Genomic DNA, 21,881 nt, shown 5'->3' on the forward strand with positions numbered 1-21,881 from the left:
ACGTGCCTACCCAGCCCCCTACAACACGGCTCAGTAAAGAAAGAAACATGTCTAGGTGCACATATAAGTGCCTACCCGGCCGACTATAGCGCGGCTCGGTAATGAAAATAAATACATATATATAAGTGCAATGAAAGACTGACCTCATAAGAAATATCATAGAAAGAGTCGGAGTGACCTATCGTCGTTATCCTCCGACTATCATTATTGTCGTTACATTTATCATTATTTGATCATTAGGCCAAAGAAGTAAAAGTACAAGGAAACATCTTGTTATGAATTATTCACGAAGCCAAAGTTAGCCAAACTCTTATGAAATATGATCGACACAACTTTTATCGGAAAAAATGTGCAAACGAGAGTTTCGTCACCTTGGATCAATAGACAAGAAGATAAGGATTAACTCGATTAAAGGAAGTACAATCAACCCAACTTTGATGTGAAGAGTACCATAACTAATATCATTCTTCATTCGATAAACAAGAGGGATACGAAATGTGAAAGGTACTTCAATACAAGTTATTCATGAGAAAAAGGTAAGCTTAACCATTTTGGGACATAATCGACACAAGTTGAACGGAAAGTCTTTTAATCAATAGCCAAAAGGAGATGTGGACCATAATTTGGTACAAGTCATAGGTGAGTATGTGTCAGCTCAATTATCATGGAACGCGATCGATCCAAGTTAGCGGAACAACTTTTCAATGAAAGGTCATTTGAAATCTAGTCATGCTACAAAGAGAATAGAAAGCCCTACGTACCTCGTCGATGGAGTTATATACATTTCCCCGAGTCCTCGAACGTCTTAGGAATGATTTCCTACATAATACAGACTATTCAAGATCAAAACCAAGGTCATAGCTTATAGAAATCTTCATTTAGACATTTAATCAAGCAACTCATGGGCGTGAATTTATAGGACTTTTTGTAGCCTAATTTTCTCGTAAAACGCTACCAAATTCCACTTTTCTACTCCTCCTCGTCAATATGATCCAATCCATATCAACGCAGCTCCAAAAAAACACGTTAAAACCACATAAAATAGCCCAACTATCAAGCCAAGTCCATCAGAGTTCACAAGAATTGCCAAAGCTTATTCTATGGGGGTTTCACCAAATTTCTAGGTTTAATTACTTGTAGAAGTTCAAAGAGATCAAAAGGAAGTTAAAATATACCTTAGATGATCAAAATCACTCCAAACTCCAAGTTACTCCAAGGTGAAGTCCTTATCCAAGAAGCAAATTAGCAAAAAAATCACATCGTAGTTGCCATGTTGTTCTTCATGTTAAAGTTGATAGATTTGCTCTTGGTTTGGATTGAGATTGATGGAGGATTAATTGGAGAGGGTTTGAGAGTTTTACAGGTCATGTATGGTGAGGAAATGGAGAAAAAATCGTGAAGAGGGGTCTTTTATACAACTTAAAGTGAGCAGCCACCGACCTTGGTCACTGTTCCCGCGACAGTTTGCATCCTTGGACGAAAATGCTAACATCTCTCTACTCCGATGTCATATCAAGGAACGGTAAAATGCAATGGAAACTAGACTGGTAGACCTTCGATTTGGTAGGTGGATCACCCCGTAACTCCAAGTAGATTGAGAGAAAAGCTCCAAGACATCTGACCCAAATTTCAGTGAAATTTACAAACTTAACTTGCGACGCCTTTGTCGACTTTCGTATTACAACTCGTTTGACTTACAAACTTAACAAGAGACCATTATACAATTCAAATACTTCATATCATTACTTGCTTAGCATGTGGAGCACTCCTAATCTCACCCAAAAGTACAAGTTATCGTATTCCCAACTTGCCGACTTTTGACGAAACTCATGCTTCGTTGATTCATTCACCCTCCAAATCTTCCGCCACTTACTAATATTATTTATAGACTCTTGTAACCATTTTTATTAATAAAATCAATCCCTTTTATCCTCAACATAATTTCTTTTTGGAACTTATGTCGACTAACTCATGATGCGACTTTAACATGCGAAAATCCGAGGTCTAACAGTATATGTGCATACTTTGGCTAACAGAGGGGTATATTTGGCTACTTTGGCTAACGGAGGACAAGTTAGCCAATAAACTAAAGTAGATGGGTATACTTGACCCTTTTCCCTTTAGATAATGGATAAGAGCTTTGACAAAGAAGACAAAATAATTAAGAAAATGTAGAAGTAAAGTCACATTTTAATGTGCATTTTATGAAAGGGAAAGTATGTAAAAAGTCTGTAACGTATGCTTTTAATGGGGAAGTCTAAAAAGGCCCTTACTATTGAATGAATTTGCATCCGGTTTAGACGTTTAGTGGAAGGTCTTAAAACATTTTTTTCTTAGTTCTCTTTGATGAAGGATAAACTAGCCAATCAATAATCTTTGATGGGTATTCGTATTTTTAACTTTAGGCTTTGTGGCTTCCCACTTTTAATATTATATATATATATATATATATATATATATATAAAAGAGCAGTCGAGTATCTTTTGACTTGTGAATGATCCACCATTTCATCCTGCCAGGAAAGGGATATTTTCTTTTCCGAATTCTTGACAGGAAACTTTAGTGCTGAGTTGAAAGAGTTTAAGACAAATTTCTTTGAGTCTTCCCAACACCACTCTCCATTCTCCATGAAATACACATCTCTACTGAAAAATATAATCTCAGTTTGTGTTGAAAGTCCTTATATGCCTTTGAAACTGCACTATATCCAATAAATATGTCAGAGACAGATTTTTTGACCAGCTTATCTCGTTTTAACCTGAAGAAAATAGGAAAAACAGAGGCATCCAAATACCTAAAGAAAATTTAATGATGGTTTGAATCCAAAGCAAGCTTTAAAAGGAGTTCAGCCTTTCACTGCCTTTGTGGGAAGCCTATTTTGAGGAAACACTGTTTTACTTGCTGCCTTGGCCCAAAATTACTTTGGTAAGTTCTCGTGCTGCATGCATCTGCTCATCTCCATAATGTATCTGATCCTTCTTTCACTTACACCAGTCGTTTGTAGAGTATGGGGAGTAGTAAGCTGATGATGAATCCCTGCTTCCTCACATAACATGTTGAACTGTCGAGAAGTGTTATTCCTTTTCATTATTTGTTGTTGTACGGACTGAATTCTACAATCAGCTTCATTTTCTACTTTTGCTTTGAACTTTCGAAAGACATTAGCAGGCTCTTATGCTTGAGAAAGTAAATCCAACACAGCGGGTTAGTTCCTCAACAAAAATGATATAGTGAAGACTACCTTTTAATGAGTGAGTCCTTTGAGGTCCTGCAATATCGGTATGAATCAGCTGAAATTTGTTTGAGGCTCTCCAAGTTGACTTTGGAAATGGAAGTCTGCTTTGTTTCCCATAAAATATTGACAAGCAAGACAATTTGAAGAATTCACTTTCAAAACAGGTAAGTCCTCAACTATTTTTGCTTTTTTTATCTTTAGCAACCCTTCATAGTGATAATGTCCGAGTCTCTTGTGCCATATTTCTGCAACACTTTCTTTGGCTGAAAAACGACATGCTCCTCCTCAAATGGATCTAATGAGAAACGTTTGCTTCTCATTTTTACTTTAAAACATTTCTTGATCTGAAACATCCCTGATCAAGCGATGTTTATCTTCAAAAATAATTTGTAGCCTTTTTCATCAATTGACCAACACTAAGCAAGTTTTGATCTCTGTCAGGTACATAAAGCACATCAGAAATTGTTATTGTACCTGAATGACTTGGAATAGCAATGATTCCTTTTCCTCTTATAGGAAGATGTTCGCCATCTATTACGACTTTAATAATGGTTGTACGCTTCAATTCCTTGAAGAGAGCCATGTCATTTGTCATGTGATTAGTGTATCCACTGTCAATCATCCAACACTCGCTCGATGATCTACTTGAAAAACATGTAGCAACAATGATTTAATCTTCCTCCTCTCCATCAACAACCTGAGCTATGCTTCTAGTTGTTGACCATTTTCCTTGCAAATGACAGCTTCGTACCCAAGATGATTGCATTTACTGCACCTAGCATCAGGCCTTCTCCAACACTTGTATGGTGGATGGTCTTTCTTTCCACAATGCTTACAAGGAGGATAACTTCTCTTTGAGTTTCCTGCTTTGCTTTTCCTTTAACAGTACTTGCTGGAATGTCTACATCACCTGTTTGTTGATTCTTCTTGTTCTTTTCTTTTTGTTTTTCCACCATCTAGATTTTGGCTAGCAATGCGCTCTATCGGTATTTCCTTGTTCTCGCATAACCCTTTGTTGGTCTTGAGCCTGCAAAGCATTCAACAACTCTGCCAAGGTAATCTTGGACAGATCCTTGGTGTTTTCCAACGTGGTTATGGTTGCTTCAAATCTTTCCGGCACAGTTACCAGAACTTTTTCAACAATACGAGAGACATTGAAAGCAGAACCAAGCAATCTTACCCTGTTGGCTATGTTTAGCAGCTTTTCAGAGTAATCTTTGATGGTTTCGGTTTCTTTCATCTTCTGCATCTCGAAATCTTTTACAAGATTAAGCACTTGTGTACCTCTAATCCTTTCATCCCCTTTGAATTCTTTCTTGAGATAATACCAGATGGATTTGGCTGATCTTAAAGACATAATTCGAGTGAAAATTGTGCTGAAAATAGACAGGCCTTTGTCTTTGATTTTCTGGTTTTCTTGTCTTTATGGTTCTTGATTCGGGCCATAGTGGATTATTAGGCAGCGGAGGAATTTCATAATCCTCTTCGACTACCTCCCACAGATCCACGGCATCTAGATATGTTTCCATCCTTACCGCCCAAATCTGATAACTACCACCTTAAAAAACAGGAGGTGCCATTCTTGAAAAACTCGATTCTACTTCCATGCTTGATAAAATTGCCTTGTTAATTTCAATTCCAATACCAATTTTGAGTTTCCAGATAATTAAGAACAGAAAAAATTGATTTTACTTACTATTAAACCGGTGGAACAGAACTTTGATAAACCAACAAAAGAATATTGACGAAAGCAAAACTCTTTTGAAATTCTATAAATAAGTTACAGACTTACAGAGTTTACGATCTCAACTAAAGTTAAAAAAATCAACTCCTAAGAATTAGGGAACATAGAAACTAAACACACAAGGGGCACCCGAAGCAAGTCCTGAAACCGGGGCAGAATTTTTGAGAAAGATCTCAAAAATTCTAAGACAGCGATCAGGCTACCGAGAAGAACTAGAAGACCTCGTTCGAAGAAAACACACGTCATGACACATAAAACAAAACAGACACTTACCGTAGTTCTTAAGCATTTTTCTAACAAAAGTTCGATATGACTTCACTGCAATCTAAGACTACAATTTATAATAGAATACTAACTTCAAATACCTAAAGATCAGCAAAAAATCTACTGAAAATAACAAACTCCTAAATACTAAGAAATACTATTTATTCAAATTAAACTGAAAGCTAAATTCCGGTGCAGGCCTAAAAACAACTTTTAACGGAATATATCTCAACTCAGAAAGAAGGCTGTTGCACCTGTTTTTCAAGATTCAAATGACGACTCGGAAGCAGAAAATAATGAAAAAATTTCTGTTAAGAGACACTAAAATGTTGGCTGAAATTTATCTAAGATGTAGTCTTGCTGTCACGGAACCTTCAAACTTTCAAGATGCCAATGAGAAGCAACCGACGATGGAGGAAATATCCATGATTGAGAAGAACAAGACATAAAAACTCGTTGACAAACATGATAATAAACAAGTTATTAGAGTTGAATGGGTGTACAGAGTGAAGTTGAATGCAGACAGATCTATCAACAAGCACAAACCAAAGCTGGTCATTAAATGTTATTCTCAACAGCCTAGAGTTGATTACTCGGATACTTTTGTACCTGTTGCAAGGATGGACACACTCAAAATTTTGATTGCATGGACAGCACAAATCAAATGAAAAATCTAGCATTTAGATGTCAAATCTACTTTCTTAAATGATTTTCTAGAAGGGGAGATTTATGTAGCTCGACCCGGAGGATTTTGTGGTTCAAGGAAGTGAAGGTAAGCTGTACAAGCTTCAAAAAGCATTGAATGGATTGAAGCAGGCATCAAGAGCTTGGTACAATAGAATCGAATGCTCATTTCAGCAACCAAGATTTTCACTAATGATAGCTCATTAATTGATGCTTTATAAACGACGATTTTCTTGTTACAGGCTGTGATGAGTAAGAATTGCAAAATCTTAAAGTAAAAATACAAAACAATTTGAAATGTCAAATTTGGGAGAGATGAAGTACATTTTGGGGCTGGAAGTATACCAATCAGAGGCTGAAATTTTTCTTAATTAGCAAAAGTATGCTTTGGAGATGCTGAAAAAATTCAAATGCAAAAGTGCAACCAATTTCTACACCACTGATTTTGAATACCAAATTTTTCAAAGTAAAATGGAGCCAAAAAGTGTGATGCTTCATTTTGCAGAGGTTTGATTGGAAGTCTCTTGTACTTGAAGGTTTCAAGACCTGATTTAATGTATGCTGCTAGTTTGCTTGCAAGATTTATGCGAAGTCCCAGCGACACTCATTTTGCAATTGCGGAAAGTAGTGCTTAGGTACTTAAAAGGTACTGTACAACTTGGAATATGGTCTAGACCGGTTGAAAAAAGTGCTTTGCTTGGATTTGTTGATAGTGATTGGGCAGGAAACATTGACGATATGAAGAGCACTACTGGATATGCTTTTTCCGTGGGTTCTGGTGTGTCTTCATCGAATTCCATGAAGCAAGAAATAGTGGTGCTATATTACCTTTAGACCACCTATAATCGCAGTCCTGCCTCACCAACTGGATTTCATACATGCGAGAGGAGACTCTTCATTTTGAGAAGCATTCAGGTCTTGCTCATAGTTAAATTGAACCACCACCACTCAGCCCCTAACAGAACACTCATCCTCCATAGACTGCAAGGTGCACATAGATCAACAAATTACCACACAACGTAGAAGAAAGCGCATTAGATAGTACTTAGAGCATTCAAGTGTAGTTAAACACATCTCCACACAAAACATACCAGAAGCTCTTGTAATGCTATCCAAGCAGATGAGTCAACACTTTTGGAACATGCAAAAATGACTAGACAAGGTCAATGTCAAAACAAACCAGAAGCACTTGTAATGCTATCCAAGCAGATAAGTAAACACTTTTGGAACATGCAAAAATGACTAGAACAGGTCAACGTCAAAACAAAAATTCAGATGTCCAGGACCAGAACTTTTTTTGTTTAACATTTACCCATTCTCCAACTACTCATGTTAATCACCTCCTATGGAGAGGAGCAAAAACCACTGGTATGGAACTAAATTTGTGAACTTTAGGCAAAAAATAAAGTTCCTTAAAATCTTAGCGCTATCAAAGTAGCTACAAGGACTTAAAAACAAAAGGACAAAATCTGGAGCGACAGTTACTCCAATAGCAACATCTCTCTGCTGATAACTCTTGACTAACAAACTTGGACAACTAGAGCTTAGGAAAATGAGAAATATCCAATTCAGTCGCCATATCAAACGAAAAAGAAATACCACGATGAGCTGAAGCCAAAGCCTCCCGGCTGCCTCAAGATGCCAATACCTACCCTACCTCGACTTCATAAAAAAGTACAGCTCTTCTCACATCCATAGTGCTATTTTACAGGTAAGAGATCCAGATCAGCAAATACTACATATGCTTAGAAAACATGAGTCGAACATTATCAAAAGCACTGCAACAGCTCCAATATCAGACTGTTTTTTAGAAGCCCCTTAATCTCGTCCCTTCTCAGGTTTAGTGCCTGAATTCACCTAACCAATTGTGTGGATAACATATAATATATCAGTGCAACTAATACTTGCTCATAGCAGATAACACATTAATTCCACTACTCCAGCAACCCAATGATAGTCTATTTAAAAGCTCATGAGCAATCATATATCAAGAAAACCAGTAACACATAATGGTCAAAATTTTGATCCATGAATGCTAGCAACATGGAATAAAGATAGCAATATCTACAAGGCAAGACCCAGAAATTTGTACTGAATTTTTCTCTAGGGGAGCACATGCAAGAAAAGAAGATCTGCTGTAGGTACCAGATTATGTTTACTCTGTCCAAAAATAATCTTGTTGACATCCAACAAACAAACTGCACGGTCTTTACCCTTACCAACAATAAACCGTGTAGAATCAGAAAGAAGTTGACATAACATAAATAGGGAAGTCCTTGGATTGCCTCTAGAAACCAACAAAAGTGAAAATTAAGCAGAACATCAAAATATCTGCAACACCGAGAATTAGTCTTTTCGGCAACTTAAGGTACCACATTTTTACTTAGGTCAAGCGACCAAAATACCAAAGAATCATAGATTGTGAGAATTAGAGAAGAAAGAGCTGAAAACAAAAGACCAATTAACCAAAACTCAAACTTACGTCTCCAGGTTATGAGAGGTTAAGAAGTCTCGAACTACAGCACTCAACAAGGAGATAGACTGTGGACTGAAATAACATCTCCAAGGGGACACCAACCAAGTTTCATCATGCCTCTTGAGAGGAAACTCAAACCCAAACACACTGAAAGAGACAGGGACCCAAAGTAAAACTGAAGATCCCATCAAAGATTAGCTTGTCAAGTACCACTACCAGATTAACAGTGCTAATTACCATCACCAGAGTAAACAAAGGCATCTGTAGAATAGTCCACAAGAAATAGTAACTGACACCAAAGAGAAAAGGGTTTTGCCTTCTATCCAGCCATGTATAGAATGGCTGAAAGACAATAAGCAAGCTTGCGTATATATAAGAAGCCATATCAATTCTACGACGATGCAGGACAATAACAGCCAAAGAAGAAACAACACGAGGCAATTCGTTTCTTATTCGTTCCACAGATTACTCTCACCAGCATAAACAAAACATTAAATTAGATATCCTCTTGCTGGTAGATTTAAAAACCACCCATAATCTGATCTTAACAACAAAACAATTTCCATATCATCCTAAAGCGTCATGTAAGTCAAGTGGCAAGGCATCTGAACAGAAAACAACACATCATTCACTGAATGGCCTTTCTCCACTTTCATCTTTTCTCCACAAGATAAAACCTTGTCAAACAAGAATTTGCCAAAGTTCATGTCATACAAAAAAGGTAGGGATATTACGCAAAGCCAAAAGCTCCTTCTAGCAAGATAAATCTGCTAGACAGATACATGTTGAAAGTTGTAATAGTCGTTGATTAGTATCATTCTTAGGGAGTCTTATGACGTAGTTCAACTAGTGGAAATTCTTGATCAGCTGCAGTAACAAATCCTGCATAACATAGGACGGATGGTCAACACCTGGGGCAAGGATCAATATATTTTGTTGCATAGCCCACTAGTTCTGGCAGCAACTTCTTGGACCAACAAATGACTAATGATCAGAAATATTACACATTATTAAACCTTTAGTAACATGCATGATGTACTATGTCTACTCATAATGCAATTGACGGATATGCCATGAGAATTGACAAATTTTGGTTCCTTTTCTATGCTTGGTGGGATTATGAATTTATCTTAATGTAATACCATTCATTCATTGCTTGTACAGATGGAAAATTGAATCCACCCCCCTTTTGGTAAAAACATATGAGCGAGTTGCATCTCGTCCTAGTACCTATGCAGTGCCACAAAACTGAGTTTTAACCAAAATAATACAAATTAAGTCGAATTCAAAAGAGTAATTACGGCCCAGTGCTGTCGGCCTTCCAGTTTTATCAGATTCGGCCCAATTGCTCTTTATTACCCGCATAGCTCACTTCTAACTTTTTTTAGCTGCTTTGAAAGAGACCCTGATCTCACCTCTGGGGAGGTCATCACAAATATAGTCATCTCCGCACCAAATATTGAATCAAATATATCTAACGCATCCTATGAAAGCTGTTGTGGGCTCATGGCCTATTACCACCACAAGTAAAAATACTTACTACCACAAAACAGAATTCAAGACCGTAAGTGCCCAGAGGAGACGGCATAGAAGAAACAAGTCGTCTCAACAGATATGGTTACATTGGGGAATAATAAACAATCAGCTCCTCATTTAAAACCAAGCATCAATACTGACTAGCAGCTAAAACATCAAGATCCCCTGAACCGCATTCTTAATTAAGGACAGAAGAAAAGGAAGCCTTTCACTGTTCCGTCCGGAAGCAACACACTGCAAATCCAGCCAACGTGCAATATCTAACTCAGGACTAGAGTTGAGAAGCCAAAGATAACGTACTGCCATCTTTGCTCGCAGCCTATGTTGCTCGGACTCTCCAAAAGTGTTGTCGCACCCGTGTCGGATCCTCCAAAAATGTACTACTGCTGGTGTATCCGACACGCACCCGGCAACTTTTTTGAAGAGTCCGAGCAACATAGCTCGCAGCACCAACACACCTAGAGAAGGCAGAGATAATTGTACCATCTCTCCAACTTCATATATTTGTTAAACAAGACTCTGATGATTACAAACATGGGTCAAAATTTTAGAAGTGGGAAGTCCAAAGATGTTGTGTGACGGAAGAAAGGTTGCAACTGACCAGTCAGGAAAAGAAAGAAAGCCCACATAATATTGAGCAACAGCAGATAAATAGAACCCATTGAAAATCCTCTTACAGGCAGACTGGGACCCGAGTCTGCATAGCGGCGATAAATATAAATTGACAAGCTTAGGGATATAGTCCTCACCAGTCAGAAGCTGATCAATGCAGAACCTTCCGTCACAGACAAACAGTGAATCCACATACCTTCAACATGCCCCAAACAGCATTTAACAGTTGAAGGTCAGGAGATAGATGGGTACTGATCAATGCAGAAACTTATGATATACATGAAGAAGGAAGATGGCGCGGAAAGAAATTGAATTGACTATCTCACATCTCAGCGGTATAGTTTAGAGCAACTTAACACAATAAGGAAGAAAAATCGAACAAACCAACACCACAGTGTCCCATTAAAACAATAACAAAATTATCCTTCACTGCTAATGACCCAGCAACTGCAAGCACAGAAAGAGGGCCCGGTAAGTACGCAATTGGCAAAACCCATACCACCGAAGAAATCACTAGAAATGCCAGACAAAAGATGCCAAAAGACCCCTTCTCCTCGAAGTTGACACGATCCACCTCACAGTATGAGTACCAAAAAGAAAACACCAAGGCCCACAAGCGCACAACTGGATATGCCCTTTCCGAATCCAGTTCTTTATTATTTATGGTCACATGTGGTCTACTACCATTCAACAAACAAAATCAAGCTGGTGTGATATACAGAAGCAGGAGAGATGAGATAGCCAGAACACCAAATAGAGGACTACCTTACGCATCTATCAAAGATGCAAGCGAGAAGCCCAATTTGGATAATCACTCAACACTGGTTGCGAAGACTCTGCAAGTGCTTCCATCCCATCATCAAATAACAAGTGCATCTGGATTAGAAATGGCAGCAGAAGACACAATGATAAGAATCGTCGGTTGAAATGAGAACTTAAAAAAAAAAAAAAAAAAAAAAAAAAAGAGTTTCGGGAAAGCTTCGAGACACAAAGAAATTAACTGGTACCCATGGCCAACGGAGAAAAAGCCCGTTCCGCAACTTCCCAACACAAGGACTACGACTACCGCAATAGGAAATGAAAGTCTACTGCAGACCAAATAAACAAATAGCATGCAGCCAAACCTCAGACACCCCCGCCCATCTAGCTTTGACACTAAGCCTGCACTTGGAAAAATATCCAGCTAAACAGAAGCCTCCAAAAAAAGCATACAAAGAAGCCACGGAAAAAGATACTGAAGCAAGACTAAAATAGAAAAAGAGCAAATAAACTAAATCTAGACCTATCACTCCATGCTCAAAGCTGAAACTATGTGGAAGTCATCAAAACACCATTCCAAAAAATACAAGATAATCACGAATATCTTGAGGTATAACGATACAACTACACCAACAAAATCCAGACCTATTCTATGGATACGGAAAAAACCTCAAATATCTCTGGTCATCAGGAAAATGAACACACTAGACTAGTTGTGTAACGCCAAAAACCTCATAATCCCTCGGCTCAAACTCTCAACAGCCACAACCAAGGATTGCAGAGCAGAAACCTACATACAGGAGAAAATCAAACCCAACGAACCAGACGGACAACTGGCAGAAAAAAAGAACTAGAGTTGCTCCCCTCCACCCACAGACAGGGATGCTTATTCAGGATGACTACTGATTGTAAATAAAACAGAGCAGAGATATCGAATCCAACAGAAGGCTAGTAGCATTTTTGCGAAAATCACCAGAACGAACTCAAATCACATTATGCAGACCTGATTAAGATAACGTCTCTAACAATCAGGCAGATGGGGCCGACCACCGGGAAGAAACAGGACTGACTGAAACTTGATTACACAAAAAGATTCAAAGAGAACTCCTAAGAAACTAAACGCCCAAAATGATAGTTGCACCCTCTCCCCAAAATTTTGTTTCGTTTCATAAATCTAATTATGCAACGGAGTGATTATGGCTGCAGATAGATCAACTAATAAAAGAACCAAAAATTGAATGGAAACGACCAAGCAACAAAACCACCAAGGGCATGCTAAATTTTCTTCAGAAAATGACTACCAGAAGAGCATCACTTCAAAGAAAATATTGCGAGAAGAAAATCACTTTGATTAGAGAAAAAAACCGAATTGAGAATCTGATACAAATAGAATCCTGAACTACTGAAACCTCAACACAAACCGGAAAAACCAAAGGCTTCTCCATGAAAAGAAGAAATTCACTGCTTTAAGACCGTCCAACAACTGCAAGCACACCAAGTGGCGAAACCCGAATCACTCAGGAAATCACCAGAGATTCCAGAGAAAATACTGAAAACCCATTTTTTCTTGAAGCCTGACGGCATTTAGACTGCAATAAAAGACCAAAGACCAAGAAACAGCGTGCACAGGAATGAATACTGAACACCAACCTCAGGAACGCCTGCTGATACTCCATATAACAACAATTTCGACAAAGAGACTAGGGAAGATACTCATAGAAACCAAACTACAAAAAAACCACAACGCTAATGGACAAACAAGGCTGCTCCATGGAAGGAAGAAGTCACCACTCTTAAAGACCAACAGCTGCAAGCACATACATAAAGAAGGCAGCAGTCAAGTTCAAAGCCAAGAAACCATGTCACATAGAAATCACCAGAGATGCCAGACAAGATTGGACCACCCCCTTCTCTCGAAGCCTGAGAGAATATCAAACTCTGAAATTCCCAAATGTAATCACTGTCACCGTGTGGTCTACATACATCCTTCCAACCAACCAAACAAAATCAAGTGGTTGTGATAAACAAAAGAAAAAGGACGCAGAGAAGTAGCAAGAACACCAAGGAGGAGTACTTTACGGAAAGATCCAAAATTGAGTTTGGGAACTTCATCAGGTGTCCATAACCATCAGGGATCTCATCAGTTGGATCATTGAAAGCATATGCATCTGGATTAAAAACTTCATGACAGCAGAACACAACATACACTAGTGAAAAATATTATCTTAGTTGAGATCCATACAACAGTAACTTTGACAAATAGAAAAGGGAGCCGCTGATTAGGGAAGAAAAATGAATTGAAAATCCCAGTACATATAAAAGCTGAACTAATGAAACCTGAATAATCGACAAACAAGGCCACTCCATGAAAAGAAGATATCATAAGAATTCACCGCTCTGAGCCTCTGAGTAAGTGGCAACGACTGCAAGAACAGAAAGAAGGGAACTGTTAAAGTTCAGAGCTCACAAAACACATACCACCCAGGAGCAAGAGATCACTAGAGAATATATATATATATATATATATATATGTGTGTCAGATAGGAATTGGAGAACTCCTTTTCTTGATCCCTGTTAATATCCAGATTGCAGTGCGAGTACCAAAATGGCCAAGAAACCAAACTTCAAAATTCCCAAATTTAATGCTCTATTACTATCATCATGAGATCTACAAACATCCGTCCAACCAAACAAACAAAATAAGCTTGTGTGATAAACAAAAGAAAACGGAAGTAGAGAAGATAGGTAGCAAGAACACCGAAAGTAGAGGAGTACGTATCAAAATATCCAGAAGTGAGTTTGAGTACTTATCAGGTGCCCATAACCATCAACCATCAGGGACCCCCGATCAGTTGGAACGTCGAAAAACATAAGCTTCTGGACAAAGCTAAAAATGGCAGCAGAAACTAGTTAAAAAAAATAAAAAAATAAAAAACTACTTTAGTTGAGAAATTCCAGACAACAGCAGATTTGACAAAGAAATAAGCGAACCGCTCTTATTAGGGAAGAAAACTGAATCGAAAAACTCGGTACTCAAAGAAGCCTGAACTCAAGAAAAGGTGGACAAACAAGGCTGCTCAACGAAAATAATAATGTACTGCTCTGTGAGACCGCATGGCTGCAAGCACAGAAAGAAGGGAACAGTTAAGTGCAAAGCTGATGAGACTCATACCACCTAAGAAACCACTACAGATGCCAGGGACAAGATTGAAAACCCCCTTTTTGTGGAAGCCTGACAATATCCAGATTGCAGCGCAAGCACCAAATAGACCAAGAAACAGGGTGCACAGGAACGCATACTGGTGCGATACACAAAAGGAAACAGAAGCAGAGAGGAGCACTTATGGGGCTATCCAAATATCAAAATTGAGTTTTGAGTACTTATCAGGGGTCCATAACAACCATCAGAGGGACCTCAGCAGTTGGATCACACAAGAACATAAGCATTTGGACTAAACTAAAAACAGCAGTGGAATACAGCACAGTGAAAAAACCTGTTTTAGCTGAAAGCTAAGCATTTGGACTAAACTAAAAACAGCAGTGGAATACAGCACAGTGAAAAAACCTGTTTTAGCTGAAAGCTTCCATACAACAAAAGTTTAGAAAAAGAGAGAAGGCAACCACTCTGATCAGGGAAGAAAACTGGATCGAAAAACTGGTACACATAAAATCCTGAACTAAAGAAACCTCGACACAAATGGAAAACCAAGGTCGCTCCGTGGAAAGCGGACTTTAAAGCTCTGTAACACCCAATAGCTGCAAGCACAGAAAGAAGGGAACAATTAAGTGCAAATCCGACGAAACCCATACCACCTAAGAAATCACTAGACATGTTAGAGAAAAGATATTGAAAACCGCCTTTTTGTTGAAGCATCATAATATCCAGATTGCCAAGCATCAACCCAACCAAGAAACAGGGTGCACAGGAATGCATATCGGATACCAACCTTTGAAATTTCTTAATCTACTCCTCTGTCACCACGTGGTCTACACATCCATCCAACAAACAACATCAAGCTAGCGTGATAACCAGAAGAAAACGGAAGCAGAGGGATGATAAGTAGCTTGAAAATCAAAAGAAAGCTCCTCTACAGTCTACGGTGCTATAAAAGATCCAGAATTGACTTTTGAGCTTGTCAGGTGTCCGTAACAATAAGAGACCTCATCAGTTGGACCATCAAAGAATGTAAGCATCTGAACTAAACTAGAAATGGTAGCAGCACACACTATCCACAATAGTTAAAAGAATCATCTTAGTTGAGAACTTCCACACAGCAGTAGTTTTGACAAAGCTTCGAGACCGAAATATCCAATACCTATAGTCAAAGACCACAAACACTGAAGCAAGACACTAACCCCTGTAGAACACTTTGCGCGCTGACAACTGACACCATACCTAAGACTGAAATTCTATGATGACTGAACCAAATAAGAAGGTAAAAGAAGTCGATGCGAGGGATAAAACAATATTAACATAAACATCAAAATTAGCATAAAGATGAAAGACTAATACCAAACCCAAACTGATAGCTCCAATCTATGGTTGAGCACCGTTTGTGACACGTAGGTCTAGAATAGATGACGGAGTCATACCGTTTTTATAACCAAATCGGCAAAATTTCCAGTCCTATTTGTATTCTGATTCAACAAAAAGGAAATTGCTATGTTTCAGGGCAGTGATAGCTCAGAGTGTGGCAAAACAGTAGACACCAGCACAGCTTTTCAAAAGTACAGAATAACCCCTAAATGCATAACTGAAACCTGATCTCTAACATAGGAACATCATCTCCAATCACCAAGTGGAAACATGAACACAGAACTAATTGCATAGGGAATATCTCGCATCAAGAAACTCAAAATCAGCCAAAACAGAAATCAAAGATTGATTTTCCCAGAATTGCATCTAGAATGGATCTCACCAGCTTTCAATTTCTTAACATTGAAAATCAATCAATGGACTGCAATAAGAAACTTACATTACAGTACACAAGAAAGTCAAAAACAAATAAACTAACAATTGAGGGTAGGGAGAGCATGTATATAAGAGATAGCCAAGAAATCAAAACCAAGCCGATCGCTCCACTGGACAAACTGCTACATTCCATAAGGGGCTATGGGATGTTCCTCATTCATGGATAAATCTTCTAACACCAAGGATTCTTGAATTTGCACATCCAAGTTTTTGGGACCAGAAACCTACACTCCGTATAAACTACGAACGAAGGAAATCATGATACGGAAGGGTGAGATGTATATAAGAGATAGGCAAGAAATCAAAACCAAATAAGAAAAAAATAAACCAACAACACAAGGAAATCAAGATTATGGAAGTAGAGGGAGATGCATATATAACAGATAGTCAAGAAATGAAAACCAAATAGAAACAAATAAACCACCAACACAAGGAAATCAAGATTATGGATATGTATATAACAGATAACCAAGAAAGAAATCAAAACCAAACCGATAACCAAGAAAGAAATCAAAACCAAACCGATCAAAGCACTGGCAATCACCTCAACTTCCAAAGAGAATCATAACAACAAATGGTCAACTATTCAAACACTGCGACTGCGAACACGCAAGAAGATATCAAGAACCAGTCTCTAATTCGCAAGTGAAACAACATCAAATCTAATAGCAAAATCCTATCCTAGTAGTATATATACACATAAATCACAAGGTTAATGAGAAAAAGAACTAAACCAAAATACACTAACAATTCCTTCATTGTTACTTGTCCAGTATACAGAAAATAGATGTCCACTTTTACTTGTCCAGTTTGGAAAATCAAGAGATAATTTACTATTTCATACCTACTTTACGCTTATCATTAATTTTGGATTGAAAACTTTAAGGAATTGTTAGTGTGTGCACAAACTTAAAGTACGTTTAATTGATTCATTGTTTAGATGATTTACAATAAAGGGGTCATATAGTAAAATTGTCATTTTTTTAAGGGGTGTGCCAAATCAAATAAAATGAACAAGTAAAAGTAGTTTGAAACCCACAACTTCATTTTTCTAGTTTTCTTTCTCAATTTTCTGTCATGGTCATTGTCTTGATTTACTGATTTTCTGCTCATTTGAGGTTTGTCATTGTTTTCCCTTTTGCAATTTTATTCTTCGCTGTCTTTATTTTTTTCACCTTAATTTTCACTGAACCTTCATATCAATTTAGACTCAGTTTCTTTTATGTGTAATTGGTTGATCTTATTAAGTTATATCATATTCTGTTTAGTTTTGTCTGCGGATTATATTCTTTTCCAATGTTATAAAAAACAAAAAAAACAAAAAAAAAAACAAAAAAATCATATTCTTTTTAGTTTTGTCTGTGGGTTATATTATTTTCCAATGTTAGAAAAAACAAAAAAAAAACAAAAACAAAAAAAAACTGCAAATGGGATAAATATTTAGATACTAAAATTTATATTTTGCAGGCTTGATGGGAGAAAAAGGTATATAATAGAGGGAAATCTAGAGCCACCGTTCAAACACCCGCATATGCATCTAAGTTGGATTCCATGAAAACCTGATATTGATATGAGCGGTACAATTTTGATGTTATGTTAACCAAAAAAAAAAAACATATAAGTCATCATATTAATATATGCTTTTTATGCAAATATTATTAAAATTTTATTGAGTAGAATTACAAAATATCTCTAGTGATGGAACTTAGGAGGTAACTGAGTGAATTATCAAGTTGCTTACCCTAAAGAAGATGAAACACCATATGAAATTTCCTAGGCATAATGAAAACAGATAGGCATGCTAACAAAGTTACATCCCACAACTCGAGACTCAGAGAGTATGAAACAAATGCATCCTTATATCTCTCAACTCACAACTGAGAGAGTATGGAAGAGATATCTACATGAAAGGAATAATCAGCTAAGTGTTACAATTTGAGCACATGAATTAATATCAGACTCAAGGTACAACCAAATTTCCTTAGGTATGTGTTGACCCTCCCGTGGACCCTGAGGAAATAAGTCACATGGACTAACATTTGCTACAGCGTTGTATATCAATTTTTGATACACCAACGTATACTGAAATTGAACATTTCTACAACATCACTGAAAACACACACCTCATTTTCAGGAGATTATCCACGCAGTTAATTACCATTGCAAGCTGACATTTGATTGTGCAGTGTGCTCTGCAGCACCCATGGAAACCCACACAAGCAATCGCAAACAATAATTATGTTGCATGCATGCACAAGATCCTTCAATATACACCAATTCACAGACTGGCTAAACACGAACCTAATTATTTAGTTGAATTTTAAGTTGGAAGTCATTTAGAGACATCAATAACAAAATAAGTTCCCAATACAAACGTGGATATTGGAAGGGACATGAAAACAACTAAAATCCCTCCATGCTGAAAATTTGGACTTTGGCCTGCAAGCACAGACCACAGATATCAATATCATATCCACAATCTTGCCAATGAAAGCTTAATCACCATTGCAAACTTATATTTTCAGGTAGTCTGCAGCATTCATGAAACTTCATAGGCTAATAGCGAATATTAGAGAGAGTATTTTTTGTCATCCCTTGATATCCGAGCCAACTTCCATGCACCTCGATTAATCCAGCAAGTTATCTGCTGTCTCTCACCAGCGCTATTCACAGTGGCTGGGACCAGTGGCGGAGCCACACTATGCTGAGGGTGTTCATCCGAACACCCTCGGCGGAAAAAACACTGTTTTTACAAGGTTAAAATTATTTTTTATGTATTTATAGTAGATGTTGAACCCCCTTAAGCTTCTTCGTATGTCTACTTTTTTATATTTTAAACCCCCTCGGCGGAAATCCTGGCTCCGCCACTAGCTGGGACAAATGTGAAGAAATCAGCTAGTATTTTTGCCTCAACAAGAGACATTGACATTAATGGTGGAATGATTTTCAAATGCAATGGTGGATCATAGAATGGAGTAGACATTAAAGAAAACAGACTGTGGAGGCAGTCCACTCGCATTGAAACCTCACATGATCTAGATGTAGTTTGCAGCATCCATGAAAACCTACTAACAAACAGCATACCCTTAAAAGAGAACTATACTGTAAACAGGCAACGAGTATCAACAGTTTTTTAAGGTACCACCAGGTCATCAACTATGTAGAAAAAAAATTCACACGATTCTTGAGTACATGCATTTATACGCTGCCGGGCTAACCTCTAGCTGAATATTGAGTAGGAAACCAAATACATCAATAGCGAAACAATATTTCCAGTGTGAAGTGGATCCTCAATAAATCGCAGCAAATGTTAGAAAAGATTGTGATCCTTGGTGAATTCTCTTCACTGAAGATGCAAGAAAATAAGTTGTCCTCACTGAAGATGCAAGAAAATAAGTTGTTATCACAATATCTATATTGCCAATTGCATGATAACCAAGACCACCTGGCCTGAATCCTCTGTCAACTGGCCAATACAAGGTCCTAACCCATCTTAACACATTACATTTTAGCAGCCACAGCATTCCTGATTAACCGATATTCAACAGTAGTAAGACATGACATAAATAAAAATAATACCAACAGCATCAGAAATAGGGAGCACATGTTCCATCCGAATCAAGACAAGGAGCAACACTGAATGGACAGACTAACTGCACACTCAAGACCTTCCCTCCTCCTTAATCCGGGCTTGGGACCGGCTGATTTGACAGGCGGAGTTACAGGGGTCAACTAAACAAAAATGTAGCAACAATTAGACCAAAACCACAAAAGGAAAGCAAGAACCATTGTCGGTGCCAAGACAAGATAAGACCATATTGTCAAATAAAACAGACCTCAACATAATGCTTTAACTCAAATGCAATCAAGACACAGAGCTGAGGAACAACTGGACATAAGATGGTTTTTAAAAAAAAAGAGGAACAGAGACGGGAAGAACAGACTGGGTTAGAAGGAACAATTTTTCTGGAATTGTTGATGAGAGCGAATGTAGGCCTACTGTACTTGGGGATACAAAGTGAGAAACGACTACCTAGGGGAGAATCTAGGATAAATTCACGAATTTAATCGCTAAACAAATAAAACATTGAACTTGTAAATTTAGACTTTGCAATGGCCTTCTAGGTGAAATTATAACTCAAAATATTGAAGGAAAAAATTACACGAGTCGAAATAGAGATTCAAAGTCATTGTGCTAGAACACTGTTGGATACGTTCCATCACCAGTGACAATAAGTCATTCTGCTACAATACTGTGCAAATGTTTCATTATCCTGAAAATTCTCAAAACTTCAATTGAAGACTGGAACAAACTCAATAATTGTGCCTGGAACAAATAATAAGGCACTGCATAGGCTCCTCCCCCCGCCCTGCCCCCAAAAAAAAACCACCAGCACAGGCGAATCTGCACAAACCTACAAAACAAAGATTGAAGACCACCATAGAACTAACCCACAAAAAAAACAGAAGAAAGCAGAATCTCACGGCCAAGAAGATAACTTCCAACATCTTCAGATCTTGTTTAAAGCAACAAAATCAATCTACAGTACCTTGCTTTAGCGCATGCAGAAAATAAAAAGTAAATTGAAGTAATAACTTCCCACGTTACCAACTGATCTACCAAATTGGGTGTTGCACATACCACATGAAGGTTCTCAAAAGAAGATACAATAAAAGCGCATTCCCATTCCACCCCTTCCTTGTCTGTCGAGCTAGCAAAACCTAGAAGTTGGGCATCTTCTTTCTTTCATTTCTTCTACATGAAGGTATCTCCTTAGTGCGGGTATCCTTCCACAACAGCAGATATGGAGGACTCCTTCAGACCAAAAAATTTGATTAACGGCACCTAAGCTTAGGGGATACACTTCCTTGAAATCACATGGCATTATGTCCTTTTTTAAGTTTGATTATTTACCTCACAAAAAAAGGCTTTTGTACACACAGCTATCTGAGCTAAACGATCTATTTAGTGAAGCAAGCCCCCAGCTTAATTTCGTGATGCACCTCAAATCCCCAAAACAGGACGTCTACTATACCCTTGCCCTTCCAGGACAGGAATGAACAGTAGCAGACATGAATTATGATATGACAGTTCATCCAAAGAAAAGCCAGCCTATTTCGAAAAGCTGGACTGAAACAAACATCCACATTAAGAAAATACCGTTTACCATATATTAATTCACATGAAGTAGAAAACTTTTGGGACATCACTAGAGAGCGCAAAACAGGACTTCAAATGACAAGTTAGCAGCAAAAAAATAAAAATGCCACAGCTCTAGCCCAGAACAATACCTTAAAGCTATACTTAGAGCACAAAAAGGAACATGTGTCGCACGTATAAAATATGAGAAAGTCACGGAATAGATAGTCCAATTCCTTCCCTCAGAACCATACTGATTTTCATCTATTTTCACTATTCAAATCTACGACAAAATTGAAAAACCATAGATGCTATCTCCAGAAAAGAAATGTAAGATGTAACTAGTCCTAGTCTTTTTAAGAGATCTCCCACGGGGTGAATGTACATTGACCAGTCAGTAATCAAATTCATACCATGAAGAAGTTGCATTCCAAAAACCCTCGTCCACAGTTTTCCCCT

The 21,881-nt window shown here is 37.9% G+C and overlaps 2 long non-coding RNA genes across 7 annotated transcripts in view; both read right to left on the minus strand.

Moving 5' to 3' along the window:
- Positions 1–3,321: 3,321 nt before the first annotated feature.
- LOC132050084 (uncharacterized) lies at positions 3,322–13,809 on the minus strand. 6 transcript variants are annotated; one of them, XR_009413241.1, is made up of 4 exons: positions 10,537–13,809; positions 8,410–9,794; positions 7,527–7,627; positions 3,322–6,908 (listed from the first exon to the last, which is right to left on the minus strand). It is a non-coding gene; the product is annotated as an uncharacterized LOC132050084 (long non-coding RNA). The 6 variants fall into 6 exon arrangements; XR_009413237.1 differs by having other exon boundaries at positions 3,322–9,794; positions 10,537–11,427; positions 11,559–13,809; XR_009413238.1 differs by having other exon boundaries at positions 3,322–9,794; positions 10,537–11,427; positions 11,553–13,809.
- Positions 13,810–13,850: 41 nt separating this feature from the next.
- The window catches only part of LOC132050088 (uncharacterized), a 34,146-nt gene continuing 26,115 nt past the window's right edge, over positions 13,851–21,881 (minus strand). The window contains exon 5 of the long non-coding RNA XR_009413249.1: positions 13,851–14,485. This is a non-coding gene — a long non-coding RNA (uncharacterized LOC132050088). The remainder of the gene's footprint in view (positions 14,486–21,881) is intronic.

The sequence above is a fragment of the Lycium ferocissimum genome, chromosome 3 (assembly GCF_029784015.1).
Source record: "Lycium ferocissimum isolate CSIRO_LF1 chromosome 3, AGI_CSIRO_Lferr_CH_V1, whole genome shotgun sequence".
NCBI classification, from domain to species: Eukaryota; Viridiplantae; Streptophyta; class Magnoliopsida; order Solanales; family Solanaceae; genus Lycium; species Lycium ferocissimum.